We start from the raw sequence: 14,276 nt of genomic DNA, 5'->3' as shown, positions 1-14,276 counted from the left end.
GTCTTTTGCATCTTCTTTTCTCTCCATTACACACCTCTGCTCCATCTCCCTCTGCTCAGGAATCTTTGCTGAAACATCTACTTCTCTTTTCCACACCATTTAAGTCCTCACTAATCTTCAAGGTTCACCTTGCTTGTATGTGAACAAAGTCTTTGCTGATAATATCAGCCATACTCATCTCTGACATTCAAACAGTTGGAAATTTCTGCCTACAAGACACACTTCTGAATTACGTTTTATAATATATTTCGATCATCTCAAAATCTACTGATTTTGAAAACATCCTCTAATTCATCTCCCTCAGGGATAAGTGCCTGTCCTGTATAGTCTCAGAGTACATACTGACACTTTTTTTTTTGATAACACTTATTGTACTGTGTTTAATAATACTGTGAGTTCCCTAAGGGAATTGTCTATGTCTTTCTCATTATATCTCCAGCCTCTAGCAGAGTAACAGAGTACCAGACGCAGAATTGTTGTTCCATAAGTGTTTGTTGAATGAGTGAGTACTCTTTCCCAGATGCTAGCAGCCCTAAAGATGAACAAGGGCAAAAATGACGTCAAATTAAAAAAAAAAATCTAAACTTGAGAAAAGAGAGACTTTATTCAAAAGCATTATTGTGATGGGGAGGGAGGCTCTAACAATGAGGTGAGGCATCTTTCTTTGCGAGAGGGAGAAAGGCTAAGGACAGGGCTTTCATGCTCCGAGCATAAAGACCATAAGATCTGTGAATGATTCAAATATCAAGCAGAAAAAAGCTCTTGCTTTATAGAAAAGATTAAACAAGGTGAAGAAGATTCAGAAATAAGAAAGTGGGATGAGCAATGGTCTGATCTAACTTTTGAAACTTTTCCCTGAGGTCAGCAGATTTGGGAGGGGTTGTATAGGAAAGGGCTGTTCTGATTCCCTGACACTGATTCAACGATGGGTCAAACCAGGGCCTGGGAAGAGGAGAGAAGCTTAACTAAAATTTGGTCAAGTCAAGTTAAGAGATATTTTATTTAGACTGCTCAGTGGGTAAACAATTCAGCTAATCATTTATAAGGCAAAAAGGAAATTCAGAATATCTTTGTTTGGACCAGCCATTTTTAAGCAAGGGGAGCATCTGAGTGTCTTATCTAAGTCACATGGAGAACTAGTTGTTTGTATTAAACCATTTTCTGGAAGACAAAATATGTGGGGGAGATTTATGACCTGTCAATGCTCCAGGAGAATTCAGGTAAAATTTAACATTTTCAATGTGAGTGATTATTTGACCCTAAGACAAAAATAGTTCTCACAACTTGCCCAGCACTGTGCTTACTTCTGAACATAAGATCTGTGACCTGTTAGAGATCTAAAAAATGGCTTTGATTTGGTTAAGCTTACAACTGGGAGACAATTGTCCAGCCAGACAGGATACCTGTCCAGAAAGGAGGAAAAACAAGAGTGAAGGTCTCAGGAAAGAAACAGCAATAAATCACCTGAGAACTGGAAGAAGTACAAATGCAAAATATATTGAAAAATAAACCTGAAATATATCCACAAAATTTCTCTGGTTAAGGAAGTATTTTAAAGATGAAGTTGGAAACTAATTGAAAAAGAAGAGTATTAATTTTGATTTATGAAAAATAAAAACTTTTATAAATCAAAGAACTTTTATGGATCAAATCTTTGCTCTTCTCTACCTTGCTTTATGTTACCAGAGACTGATCCCTATTGGTTACAATGTTGTGTTCTTGCTTCTGGCCTATGAGTGGTACCAGCAGGAGATGAGAAGGATCCTCTTCTGTGATTCCAGTTCTGATTGGACTCTGGCAACATCATTCCTTCCCATTGATGGTCAGGCCTAGGGAAGACAACAGCTCCCTGTGGTTACTAATCCTTGGGTGTTTCATTATCCCTTGTTTGGTCCTCAAATCATGATCATATTTTTTGTAAACTCTTTAAATTAAACCCTTTGGGTGCACCATCTGTTTTTTGTAGTGAACTGGACTGAAACATCACAACCAAAATAGCAGGTGATAAACTTGGAAAGAACATACAACCTGTCTTACAGAAGAAGAGTTTATACCAGTTTTATAGGTGCCATATTATAGGGTTCCTAAAAACTATTATGAAAATTAAAGATGAATATCTTAAAATAAAAATGAGCAAGTGACCAGAACATTAAACAAATTAACATCACTAAATAACCATAAAAGATATGTGCACACTTTAAAGGACGAGCAGAATTTTATTTTACGTGAATTGCTATAGTTGCTAAATTTTCTTCCAAGAATAGCTTTTACTTACATGATAAGGAAAATTAACATATATGATATAGAAAGTACACCTCACACAAATTTATTTTATTTTTAATAAAGTTGAATTTAGCAACAATGAAGTCACTGATCTGCCCAATTTGGGCAAAGAACAGTGCAATAGATGGAAGAACAAAATGCAGAAGAAACAGCCAGTGTGGACAACCCAGTTATTCGTCTATGAAGCCTACTTTGAAAAACTCATTCCTTGTCAATTTAGCCACTTCCTTGTTAGTAAATCCATTGCACCTCACACATGATTCTTTATAAGCTCATTTTTCCATTATATGACTGCCTCCCTGTTGTGAAGTCCTTCTTGAGGATATTTTTAAATAATGTCTATAACAAAATCTGTCTTCAGTAAATATTTCTTGAATGAATAAGTGAATTAATATGGATAGTAACACAGGAAACAAAGGATGAGAAGCCACCCCTGGGTGCTCCAGGGCACTTTAATCAGTAACTGATTCTGGAAAAATTCTGGAACCCTGTTGCATGTAAATTAGAAATTCAGCCAGAGGCACAGAGTGATGAAGGAAATAGGCTGATGAACAACACTTAATGTACTCAATTAGCCCTACCTGAGTTATTTCTTAAATCCATTCACATCATTGATTCTTTGTGTGTTCCTTTATTCAAGAAGGCAAAATCCTACCGTTTCCCACCCGAAAACCAGGAAAAACATGTGTTTTCTTGAAAATTGTGTACCAGATGTGAGTGGTGTGTGTGTGTGTGTGTGAGAGAGAGAGAGAGAGAGAGAGACAGAGACAGAGACAGAGACAAACACTCCAGGGTTCAATCAGTATAACAGCACTACAAGTGATGCGGGATCAGGGGTTCATTATTGGAAGTAGCGTACACAGTTGTCAAAGGAGCTAGGAAAATGAATAATCAGCATGGCGAACTGTATGGTTAGAGAAAAATCATTGCTTGCAGAGAAACCAGGAGAACTAAGTCCAGCTGCTTAGGCGGGACTGTGACAGGGAAGCTCTCAGATACCTCTGGGAAGATCTTGCCTCTATGTGATTAGTGCTTCCTTAGGTTCACAGTCAAGAGTTTGGCAGTGGGATTGACTATTGGTTAGCAGGCAGATGAATTAGATGAAAATCAGGGCAGGAGAAAAAAACTGGAAACGTCCACTAACCTCTGTGTTTGATCAAAAATACCATCAGAGAGTGATGGCTGTTACTTCCTTTCTCTCTTTTCTTTTGGACAACACAAACCTGGACCTGTACAGGAATCATGGAAATGGAATCATGGAAATATAATTCCCAACTTAACCAAACTTGCAAGAGAACAATCGGGCACAGTGGGTACATAAAGTGCTTAATATCTAGCACCATCACTATTAGTCATATAGTTGTCATTATGAAGGAGGGCATTATCCAAGGGAAAGAGAATTTTAAAAAATACATTGGAAAATGTTGCATGCTGAAATACACACTCACTTCCTAATTGTGCTCCCCACACTTGGTTCCAGACAGTCAATTATTTCTTTGCTGTAATATCAATTACTTTTGCCTATTCTAGGATTTCAATACAAAGAATTATATTTTAGGTACCATTTTGTGTCTGGCTTCTTCTGATCAGTATTATGTTTTAAAATTGGTTTTTAAATTTTTAATAATTTTTTTAAGATTTTATTTATTTATTCATGATAGACATAGAGAGAGAGTGTGGCAGAGACACAGGCAGAGGGAGAAACAGGCTCCATGCCGGAAGCCCGATGCGGGGCTCAATTCCGGGACTCCAGGATTGCGCCCTGGGCCAAAGGCAGGCGCTAAACTGCTGAGCCACCCAGGGTTCCCCAAATTTTTAATAATTTTTAATAATGTTAGTGCATGTAGCAGCTCCTTCTTAGTAATTTATGAAAGAATATAAATAAATTTGTTTATTAAGTTATTATGAATGAAATATGAATATTTCTATGATTCCTTGTGTGTGCATCTATTTTCATTCCTCTTAGTTAAATACTCAGAAGCGGGATTGTTGGGGTATATGGCAATTATATGTTTAACTTTATAAGAAATGGAAGCACAATTTTCCAAGATGGTTTTATTGTTTTACACTGGTATATTTGAGATATCCAGTTGCTCCACATCTTCACTAACATTTGATATTATGGGGATTTTTTTTTAATTTTATACTTTCTAGTGTGTGTGAAATCATATCTCATTATAGTCATACATGTATTTCCCTGATGGCTAATGATGTAGAACATCTTCTTATCTGTTCATTGGTCAATAATGTGTCTTCTCTTATGAAGTGTATTTTGCCATTTTTAATATTTGTTTCCTTATTAAGTTTTGAGAATATATAATCTGGATACAATTCTCTAGTCTACAATTCTCTTGTCAGATATAAGCATTTTGAGTATTTTTCTCCAGTTTATGGCTTGCCTTGTCATTTCCTCAGCCAAGTATTATTCTAAAGAGCAAAAAGTTTTAATTTTGATAAAGTACAATTTAGCCATTTGTTATGGTTTATTTTTCTGTTTCCTACTAAAAACATCTTTACCACCTCATAGTGTTCTTCTAATATATTCTCCCAAAATTGAACACCAGAAAATATTTTAACAAAAGAAGGTGATACTGCAGGAATAGAGGAACAGAGAGACAAAAAAAAAAAAAAATTTCAAACACCAAATAGAAAGATGGCACATGAAAATCTTATCTGTAACCCCATTAAATGTAAATGGATTATATGTTTTATTCAGCAGTGGATGAGCTTTGAAAATATTTTGCTAAATAAAAGAAGGCAGAGTTTCTTGCCGCTCTTTCATTTGTATTCACTGTTGTTACACCGGGGCCCTGCTGATGTGGCAGTAAAATGCAGGGAGATAGAATCTTCTATAATCCCATGATAGTCACGACCTTTCAGTGGGCCTTTTGTACCTAGGCTGTGACCTTCTCAAGTGCTTCTTAGCTTTTTCCTCACCTTCCTCTGTCTCCTTAGGTGAGGCAGAAAAGCTAGAGCTCACTACATTCATGTAATTGCCCTACTCCCAGATTGGATAGGCTCAATAATGTCTTTTCCCCTGTGGAGTAGACCTTTGTTAATGTTAAGGAAAATGCCTTGAGCAATTTTCAGAGTATGTACCTTTTTCCTGTTCCAGCCAGAAAAATGACAGGTTTGTTTTTTATTTTTATTTTTTGAAATTTCATCTACTTATTTGAGAAAGACAGAGAGAGAGAGAACATGAACGGCAGGCAGGGGGCACAGAGAGAGAGAGAAAGAGAGGGAGAAGCAGACTCCCAGTTGAGCAGGGGACTCCCCTACCATACAGAACCCTGAGATCATGACCTGAGCTCCATCCCAGAACTCTGATATCGTGACCTGAGCAAAAGGCAGATGGCTTAACTGACTGAGCCACCCAGGTGCCCTTGACTTTGTTTGTTTGTTTTTTGGTTTTTTTTTTTTTTTTTTTTGGTTTGGTTTTGGGGTTTTTTGTCTCTTTATTGTGAGAACCTGGAAGGGTTGCTGAAGGTAAAGCCCATAGTACGGTGGCCCTCAACTTCCATAGTTTCTCATTCTCATGACAATCCACACTCATTCTCCAGAAATTCATTAAACTTTACATTTGAGTGTTTCTCTAAATTATGACTCTAGTGTCTTCTGTTCCAACCAAGTTGATGTTGGCTCTGATTTTCTGTATTCTCCTCTCCAGATTTCTAGGAGGCAATATACACTATGACCTCAATTCTCTAAAAGTATTTTGGACACAGGTATTAATGCCAGTGCTCTCCCATCTGCTGAAAACTATACAATATAACTGATATTAAGAAAATCTACTGGTATCTTTGCCTTTAATAAAATGTATTGTTCCTAAAACCTAGCAACCTACTATCCTCCTCCATTCTCCCCACCAAGAAGTTGAGGATGCTTTAAGAATGACTACATGTATTTCACAATTAATTTTAATCTTTAAATTAATGTTGTTGCTGTATTTTTCTATAGTAAGTAGAGATGTTGTTAAAATCAAAACCACACAGAGACCAATCTTGAAAAGTCCCTGAGCAGACAAAACCAGTTTAGTTATTTTAAAAAATGGTGAATTTAGCTTATTTTGCAAGACTAACTTGACCTGGGTCATTTCTTGCATATGTCTCTCCAGAAATTATAAGCAAAACTTAAATGTTTCCCAAGGGTGACATCACATAACCACTGACCAATTGCCTATCATTTAAGAAAATTCTAATATTAACCAATCATTATGAAGAATAAAGTCACAGTTTTCTCACTCTATACCATGTGTTACAACAATATGCTTCTGAGCTTGATTTCATATTTTGGTTTGATTGCTCCTGATTAGCAAACTGTCTTTTTGGTGTGTGCAAAATAAACTTACTAATTACTGCTTCAGTTATTCACTGGTTTCACTTCTGTTATTTCTGAACTTTTGACAATGTATTTTCAGACATTGCAATGCCTTTTTATTATGCATTAGAAAAATCAATCTGAATTACTCATGTAATTTATCATGTTAAATGTATACAAGCCCATGACAGAAATTATTGCTGAAAGTGTCTGTTAATATGTAAATGCGGATTCCATTGCTTCAAGCCTCATATAGTAATTACTTACTCAGCTCCTTTAAAGTGTGATTTATTGATCAACAATTTGTAAAGATGGAAAGATGTTAGTTTATTTTCCCCTGTCAGTTATTCCATTGGTTGGAATTTCAAAATATACTTTCCCTTTTTATAGCTGTGTTCTCCATGCAATGTAATGTGCTACTGGATTCCTCTCCGTGAAGTTGCATACATATAGTGGGTTCCTGTGTTTTATCAACAACTACTTATTGAAATGTTGTACTCATCTTTTAGAAATCTGTCCTTAAAAGAAAGCCATCAGACTAAATACTAACAAAAGTATGAAGAGTTATTGATATAACTCTACCCTAAGAATGAGAGTCATTATAAAATGATTAGCTTTGTTGCTTTCTATTTTTGATGATTTAAAAAAAAATGTTTAAAATGTGTGGGCATGTGAAACTTTGGGGAAGGTTAGGAGAATTAGAGAAAGCAAGGTATCTCAAAATATTGAAAAAATTAATAAGACTATAAATTACTTCATAGAGAATATTGAGGAGATTACAGATATGCTTTATATAGAGCTGATAAAGAGTAAACTTATTTTCAAAACCAGTACTATTTAATCAAGGAAATAAAGCTAATCCTTTCATATGAGACAATATTTTATAATGCTCCAAACCATTCTCTCAAATAATAAAATATGTGATTCTAACTTTCCCTGAAAAAATATATTATCTAGGCTTTCAGCAGATATGACACAATCTCAAAAATTCAAATGAAAACAAAATGATGATATTAATATAAAATGTGATCTTTATTCCAGGTTCTTATCTTAAAGATACTTGTCTGAGTTTAAATCTAAAAAAAATAAAAGGATTGGCTAAAGAAATTAAGTAGATTCTTACTTACTGCTGTCAGTAAAGAAATTTTTACCCTAACTTCTTGAGGAAATTGAAATAGATTCCAGGAAATATGAAAAATATTTTTTTTATCTATAGAGGAAAGTGCAAATAATGATTAACTGAAGGGAACAATGAGTAATGATAATGGAAAGCCATTAGTAGTACCTAATGCAACTTCTTTCATCCTTTCTGTCTTTCGCTTGAAATGGTTCTAAAAGTAGACCTGCTATCAATGAGCCGTCAAACAGCTGGAGGATTTCCACTCACCACATTTACATGAAGCCAGGGAGATATTAACCACCTTTCTAAAAAGACAACCTACCTTATTACATTAATTTACTGCACAGAGAAAATCTTCACCATCTAGAGGATGAAGACTTACATACACATGTACGCTCTCTCTCTCTCTCTCACACACACACACACACACGACCTGTGTGCTATGATAGACATCTGTTTCTTGATCTAATTTCCTCCATTAATCCCTCTTTTTTATTAGAGTGATTAAGGGGTTTCTAGATCATATGAGCAAAAATAAGGAGTGAGGAGAAAGTGAAACATAGGTAGCACTTTAGACTGGATAATGGTATTGAGAGGAAATTAACTTGGATAGTTCAAAGGTTGTAGTACTATAGAAATTGTGATTTTTTTTTTGCAAGGAAAAACAATGAAATGCCTGCCACAGATTATGTATAAGAATAAAAATTCATAGTGAGAAAAATCATAGTAGAAACAGAGAATTCTTTTTGAGGCTAGAAAATCCATACAAAATTAAAATCGGAAAACATGAGAATTCAGCACATATGACACATATTTGGCTTAAGAATCTGGTGAATATTGATGACAATCAGTTAAACACTGAAAGAAATGATTGAACAACCAGAAGGCTCTATCAATGCATTAAATCAGTAGGACATAATAGAGAGGCCTATGAATGAGGATGAGTAAATGAAATTAAGAAATCGAAAAATTTAGCAACACACAAAAAGAAGGAAGAATAAGAGCATAATTTGAAAATGATTTGCTATTGAAACCTGAATTATATTTTAGAATGTATACATAGAAGCATTTCTCATATTCTTCCCATGATCCATTTCTTACTTCATTGCCTTGTGCCCTGAGATCTGCCCTGAACCCTATCAATTACATAACCCAAGCATTCTTGACATCTGACTTCCAGGTGTCTAGATCTATGAGAAGCATCGGTAGGAGATTGGAGACTGAGATAAAAGCAAGGTCTCTGGATATTTCTTCTCCATTTTCCTGATTTGGCAATGGCTTGACCATTGCCATGATTATATAATCTGTAATGTTGGTTGCTTTCCTAAGGCTCCAACTCACAAGAGGCTCTAGAAATACTATTTTAATCTTAGATCTTAAGGGCTAAGAGACAGTAATGGCTTCCCATGGTTGCTAGTTTCTGGGTGCCTCACTACATTTGACTATTTCTTTTACCTGCCTACAGTTTGTTTTGTTTTGTTTTTAAGGATTTTATTTATTTATTCATGAGAGACACAGAAAGAGAGAGGCAGAGACTTAGGCAGAAGGAGAAGCAGGCTCCCTGCAGGGAGCCTAGATACCAGTCTAGATCCCCATCTTGGGGGGCTCACGCCCTGAGCCAAAGGCAGACACTCAACCGCTGAGCCACCCATGTGTCCCACCTGCCTACAGTTTGAAGGTAGGACTTCAAATTGAGACTGTTACCTAATGAGACCCTAAGCGACATTGCCTGGCTTTGGTACATTCAACAGAAGTCATGAATTTAAAACATGAAAGAAGTATGAAAAAGAGACTACAAGACAAAACACGAGAGAAAAAGAAATCCAGATAAAAGGTATACAGAAATGCAAAAAAGAGCAAAATCAGAGAAAAAATTTTAAGGAAACTAAAAAAAAAATTGCAAAATATTTAAAAACTCCTAGGAATGCACAACAAACAGCATCAAATTTCCAAAAATATCAAATATTAAATCAAATATTTCATATCAAATGATATGAAAACCAACCAGAGCTTTTTAAAATACAGAAGAAAAACACCAGGAAATAATGATAGGAACACATATGCACATATTTATGCATATATGCATACATACATAAATACACTGCATATATTATACAGTGTAAAGAGCAAAGGATAACTTAAAAGTAAGTAATGTGGGATAACATAAAATGGAAGCAGTAAATAGATACAATAGAAGAAATGTATTCATTCTAAAGAGAAATCTATGTTGTATATGTTCATCACTGAATATTCCATCAAAATCCTAGAGGAGAACACAGGCAACACCCTTTTTGAACTCAGCCACAGTAAATTCTTGCAAGATACATCCACGAAGGCAAAAGAAACAAAAGCAAAAATGAACTATTGGGACTTCATCAAGATAAGAAGCTTTTGCACAGCAAAGGATACAGTCAACAAAACTCAAAGACAACCTACAGAATGGGAGAAGATATTTGCAAATAACATATCAGATAAAGGGCTAGTTTCCAAGATCTATAAAGAACTTATTAAACTCAACAGCAAAGAAACAAACAATCCAATCATGAAATGGGCAAAAGACATGAAGAGAAATCTCACAGAGGAAGACAGACATGGCCAACATGCACATGAGAAAATGCTCTGCATCACTTGCCATCAGGGAAATACAAATCAAAACCACAATGAGATACCACCTCACACCAGTGAGAATGGTGAAAATTAACAAGGCAGGAAACAACAAATGTTGGAGAGGATGCGGAGAAAAGGGAGCCCTCTTACACTGTTGGTGGGAGTGAGAACTGGTGCAGCCACTCTGGAAAACTGTGTGGAGGTTCCTCAAAGAGTTAAAAATAGACCTGCCCTACGACCCAGGAATTGCACTGTTGGGGATTTACCCCAAAGATACAGATGCAGTGAAATGCCGGGACACCTGCACCCCGATGTTTCTAGCAGCAATGTCCACAATAACCAAACTGTGGAAGGAGCCTCAGTGTCCATCGAAAGACGAATGGATAAAGAAGATGTGGTTTATGCATACAATGGAATATTCCTCAGCCATTAGAAACGACAAATACCCACCATTTGCTTCAACGTGGATGGAACTGGAGGGTATTATGCTGAGTGAAGTAAGTCAATCGGAGAAGGACAAACATTATATGTTCTCATTCATTTGGGGAATATGAATAATAGTGAAAGGGAATATAAGGGAAGGGAGAAGAAATGTGTGGGAAATATCAGAAAGGGAGACAGAACATAAAGACTCCTAACTCTGGGAAACGAACTAGGGATGGTGGAAGGGGAGGAGGGTGGGGGGTGGGGGTGAATGGGTGAAGGGCACTGAGGGGGGCACTTGATGGGATGAGCACTGGTTGTTATTCTGTTGGCAAATTGAACACCAATAAAAAATAAATTTATTAAAAAAAAAGAAATTATCAGTCATGAACTGGTGACCTCACTGACCTTACTGGAATTAAACATCTACATCTATATCTACAAATACATATATATATATACATATTGTGGTTTCTCTTATCAATTTAGTAAAAGTCATCAGAAAGTATTTCCTTTTGCAGAATTTATTTTATTCCAGTAAAATAAATGTGATTAATTTTGAAGCTGCAGGCAAAATCTCTTTCTTCTACCAGAATTTAATGCTAATTCTGGATTTAAGAGCAATCCTTGCTTACGGTAATGGAGCATCGTTGTATTTGACATTCTTAGTTATATTTCCTCTCTAATGGCTTTTCCATAAATGTCACAGAGGAAAGCCATGGACACTGTTTCTGACTGCTGATTATTCCTGTCCATCTCAGAAAGCCCAATCTCTCTTTCCCTTTCCCTCCCACCACTACTTCTCTTTGTGTAGGAAGAAGGAGAACCCTGTAGCTTCACTGATTTTGTGTGGGTCTAGCTTTCACTTAGATAGCGGAAGCAGCTTAATGTGATTTTATACTTTAGTTTTCAAGGTAAATTCAGATTTTCAGTGTCTTGAATATTCAATTTACCCCTTTACACATATAACCTCTCACAAAAATACACTCTTCTTGTGAAAGACTTGGAACGTCATTTGTAGCTCTTTCTCCAAAAACCTTAATTTAGATCACCTGAGCATTATCAGATGGGAGTTTTAGTTGATTTCACTGGTTTCTACTAGAAAACATGATAATTGAGGTTGATCCACATAGCTGTGTCTGAACAAAGGAGTCCTGGGGTTTTATTTAAAGCAAGCTGGAAAAGTTCTGGCCTGCAATGAGCATTTCAGCTGCCAACTTCTAGGAGGAAATTAAGTAGCAATATGCACAATTAATGTAACAGAGACTGAAATCACTGCAAGAGGATCACAGTGTGTTTTAAATGCTCTAGTTTGATACCAAAGCATGGATTTTGGGGCTGTTTAAACTTCTAAATAAGTGATTTGAAGGGATCTCTTCAAATACCCACACATATATACCTATCATTTATTCCCCATCCTTGCCTTCTTTTCTTTCTGCTCTCCTGTTTCCTTTGCCTATGCAGAAAAATGCACTTTTTTCCTAAGCAAATGTAACTTGTTAGAATATTTAGCATATTAGGTTTAAGTTATTCTTAAACAATTATAAATTCTAAACTGAATCTTGTACTTTTGCTCTTTAGAAATACATTTCCCACAAAAATGTTAGGAACATTTATTCATCATATTAAAATTAAATGCTCGCAGTGACTTTCATTTGAAAAAATTATCTTGGAAAAGTATTGGAGAATGATGAATATTCCACACTTTAATCACATTCTCAGGAAAATAGGCCCTGATGGAAGCAGGTAGTTCTACTTTATATTCAATTTAGCATCCCCCAGCAGCAATTCAAGATGGCCAGAGGCCATCCACCAGTTTGCTACATGTCACCTCTCTGCTTCAGAATGGAAGTCAGGGGCCTGGGTCACAACCACTATTCTGTTATAGACGGTTAAGTCACCTCTGACAAATCTGTTTACTTGGTTTTCTCTTCAGGAAAAAAGAAATTATAAATCTCAAGTTTAGGATAAAATTAAATGAAAGGCAGTAGTTGCTCTTTGTCTGTGGTTTCACTTTCTGCAGTTTCAGTTTCCCAGAAGCAGATGATTCCCCTTCTAATGAATCATCAGAAGATGAATAGTAGCCTAACTTTGTGTCACGTTGCCTACATCATTCCCTTCATGTCATCTCATCATGAAGGTGTTTATTTTATCATCTCGCAGCATCACAAGAAGAAGGGTATGTACAGTACAATAAGATATTTTGACACACAGAGACTATATTTACATAACTCTTATTAAAGTATATTGTTATAAATGTTCTATTTTATTAGAGGTTATTGTTAATTTCTTACCCAGCCTAATTTACAAATTAAACTTTATCATAGGTATGTATGTCTAGAAAAAAATAGTATATATAGGATTCCGTACCATCAGTGGTTTCAGGCATCCACTGGAGGTCTCAGAATGTATCCCCTGCAGATAAGTGGGGGCAACTGTAACACATGGAAGCAGTTCATTAGCTGTAATTGTCACATATCTGTATGGAATTATTATTAGGCCTTTCTTAATGATTATCAATATAGCTTTCTGTGACTGGTGAAAGATACTATTCATCATACCTTTCAAAAAAATGGAAAATCACCCTTCTGAAAATTTTTTACTTTAAAAAAATGGAGAGTTATTTTTCCAAAATTAACTTAGTCGTGTCTCTGCTATCACAAACAAGTGAATTTTAGAATATAATAACATTTAATAACAAACTATTTCTATTATAATATTATCTTATATATTTGTATCACAAACTGGTATTTGAAGTAGCAGCTACACTATAAAATATTCAGTCTGCCCGACTGTTCAGGAGTGACATTGGTCTTCTCCTGCCTTGAGACTGGGACTTACACCATCTGCTCTGTGGTTTTCAGGCCTAGAGATTTCGTCTGGAACACACCATTGGTTCTTCTGGTTCTCAGGCCTTTGAATTGAGACTGAAACTGCCACTCGCTGACTTTTTCTGGTTTTCCAGTTTGCAGACAACAGATCATGGGACTTTTTAACATCCACAATCATGTAAGTTAATTTGTTTAATAAATCTTTCTCTCTCTTGCTTTCTCTTTCTCTCTCTAATGTATATATGTATACATACATATGTCTCTCTCTATACGTGTGTGTGGAACAAGAAGTTTGGCAACTTTCTCACTAAATGCTCCTACAAAGATCATTATTGTTACCTAAGATTAAAATATTTGCTACAACAAATATTTTGTTTTCTGTGTGTGTTTGAGATGAAAAAGGGGGTCAATAGTAGTATTTTTTCTGCTAAAATAAGATTGCTACATAATGGTAAAGTTAAGTCCTGGAAGTCTTATTTTCTTGTACTTTATTACATCTAGGTTCTATTCTTCTTTTGGGAAAAAAAAAGAGTAAAATAAGGGCTTTATTTTATCAATTCCCTTTTTCTAATCTTACCCTGTCATATTCATTTCTGACCTGCCATCTTTGGTTATAAAGGTTTTCAGTGAATTTGAGAATGAAAACATCTATCAAGGTCAATTCTACATGTGTTACACATACTTCTATTAATAAT

General features: G+C 35.6%; 1 pseudogene; it reads right to left on the bottom strand.

The window, feature by feature from the left end:
• Nucleotides 1–13,734, bottom strand: part of LOC129508667 (DNA-3-methyladenine glycosylase-like) — a 91,954-nt pseudogene extending 78,220 nt beyond the window's left edge.
• Nucleotides 13,735–14,276: the final 542 nt, after the last annotated feature.

This window comes from Nyctereutes procyonoides, unplaced genomic scaffold, assembly GCF_905146905.1.
Source record: "Nyctereutes procyonoides isolate TBG_1078 unplaced genomic scaffold, NYPRO_anot_genome, whole genome shotgun sequence".
Taxonomy (NCBI): Eukaryota; Metazoa; Chordata; class Mammalia; order Carnivora; family Canidae; genus Nyctereutes; species Nyctereutes procyonoides.
Note: the sequence above shows the minus strand (reverse complement) of the source record. Positions and strands in the feature narration are given on the sequence as shown.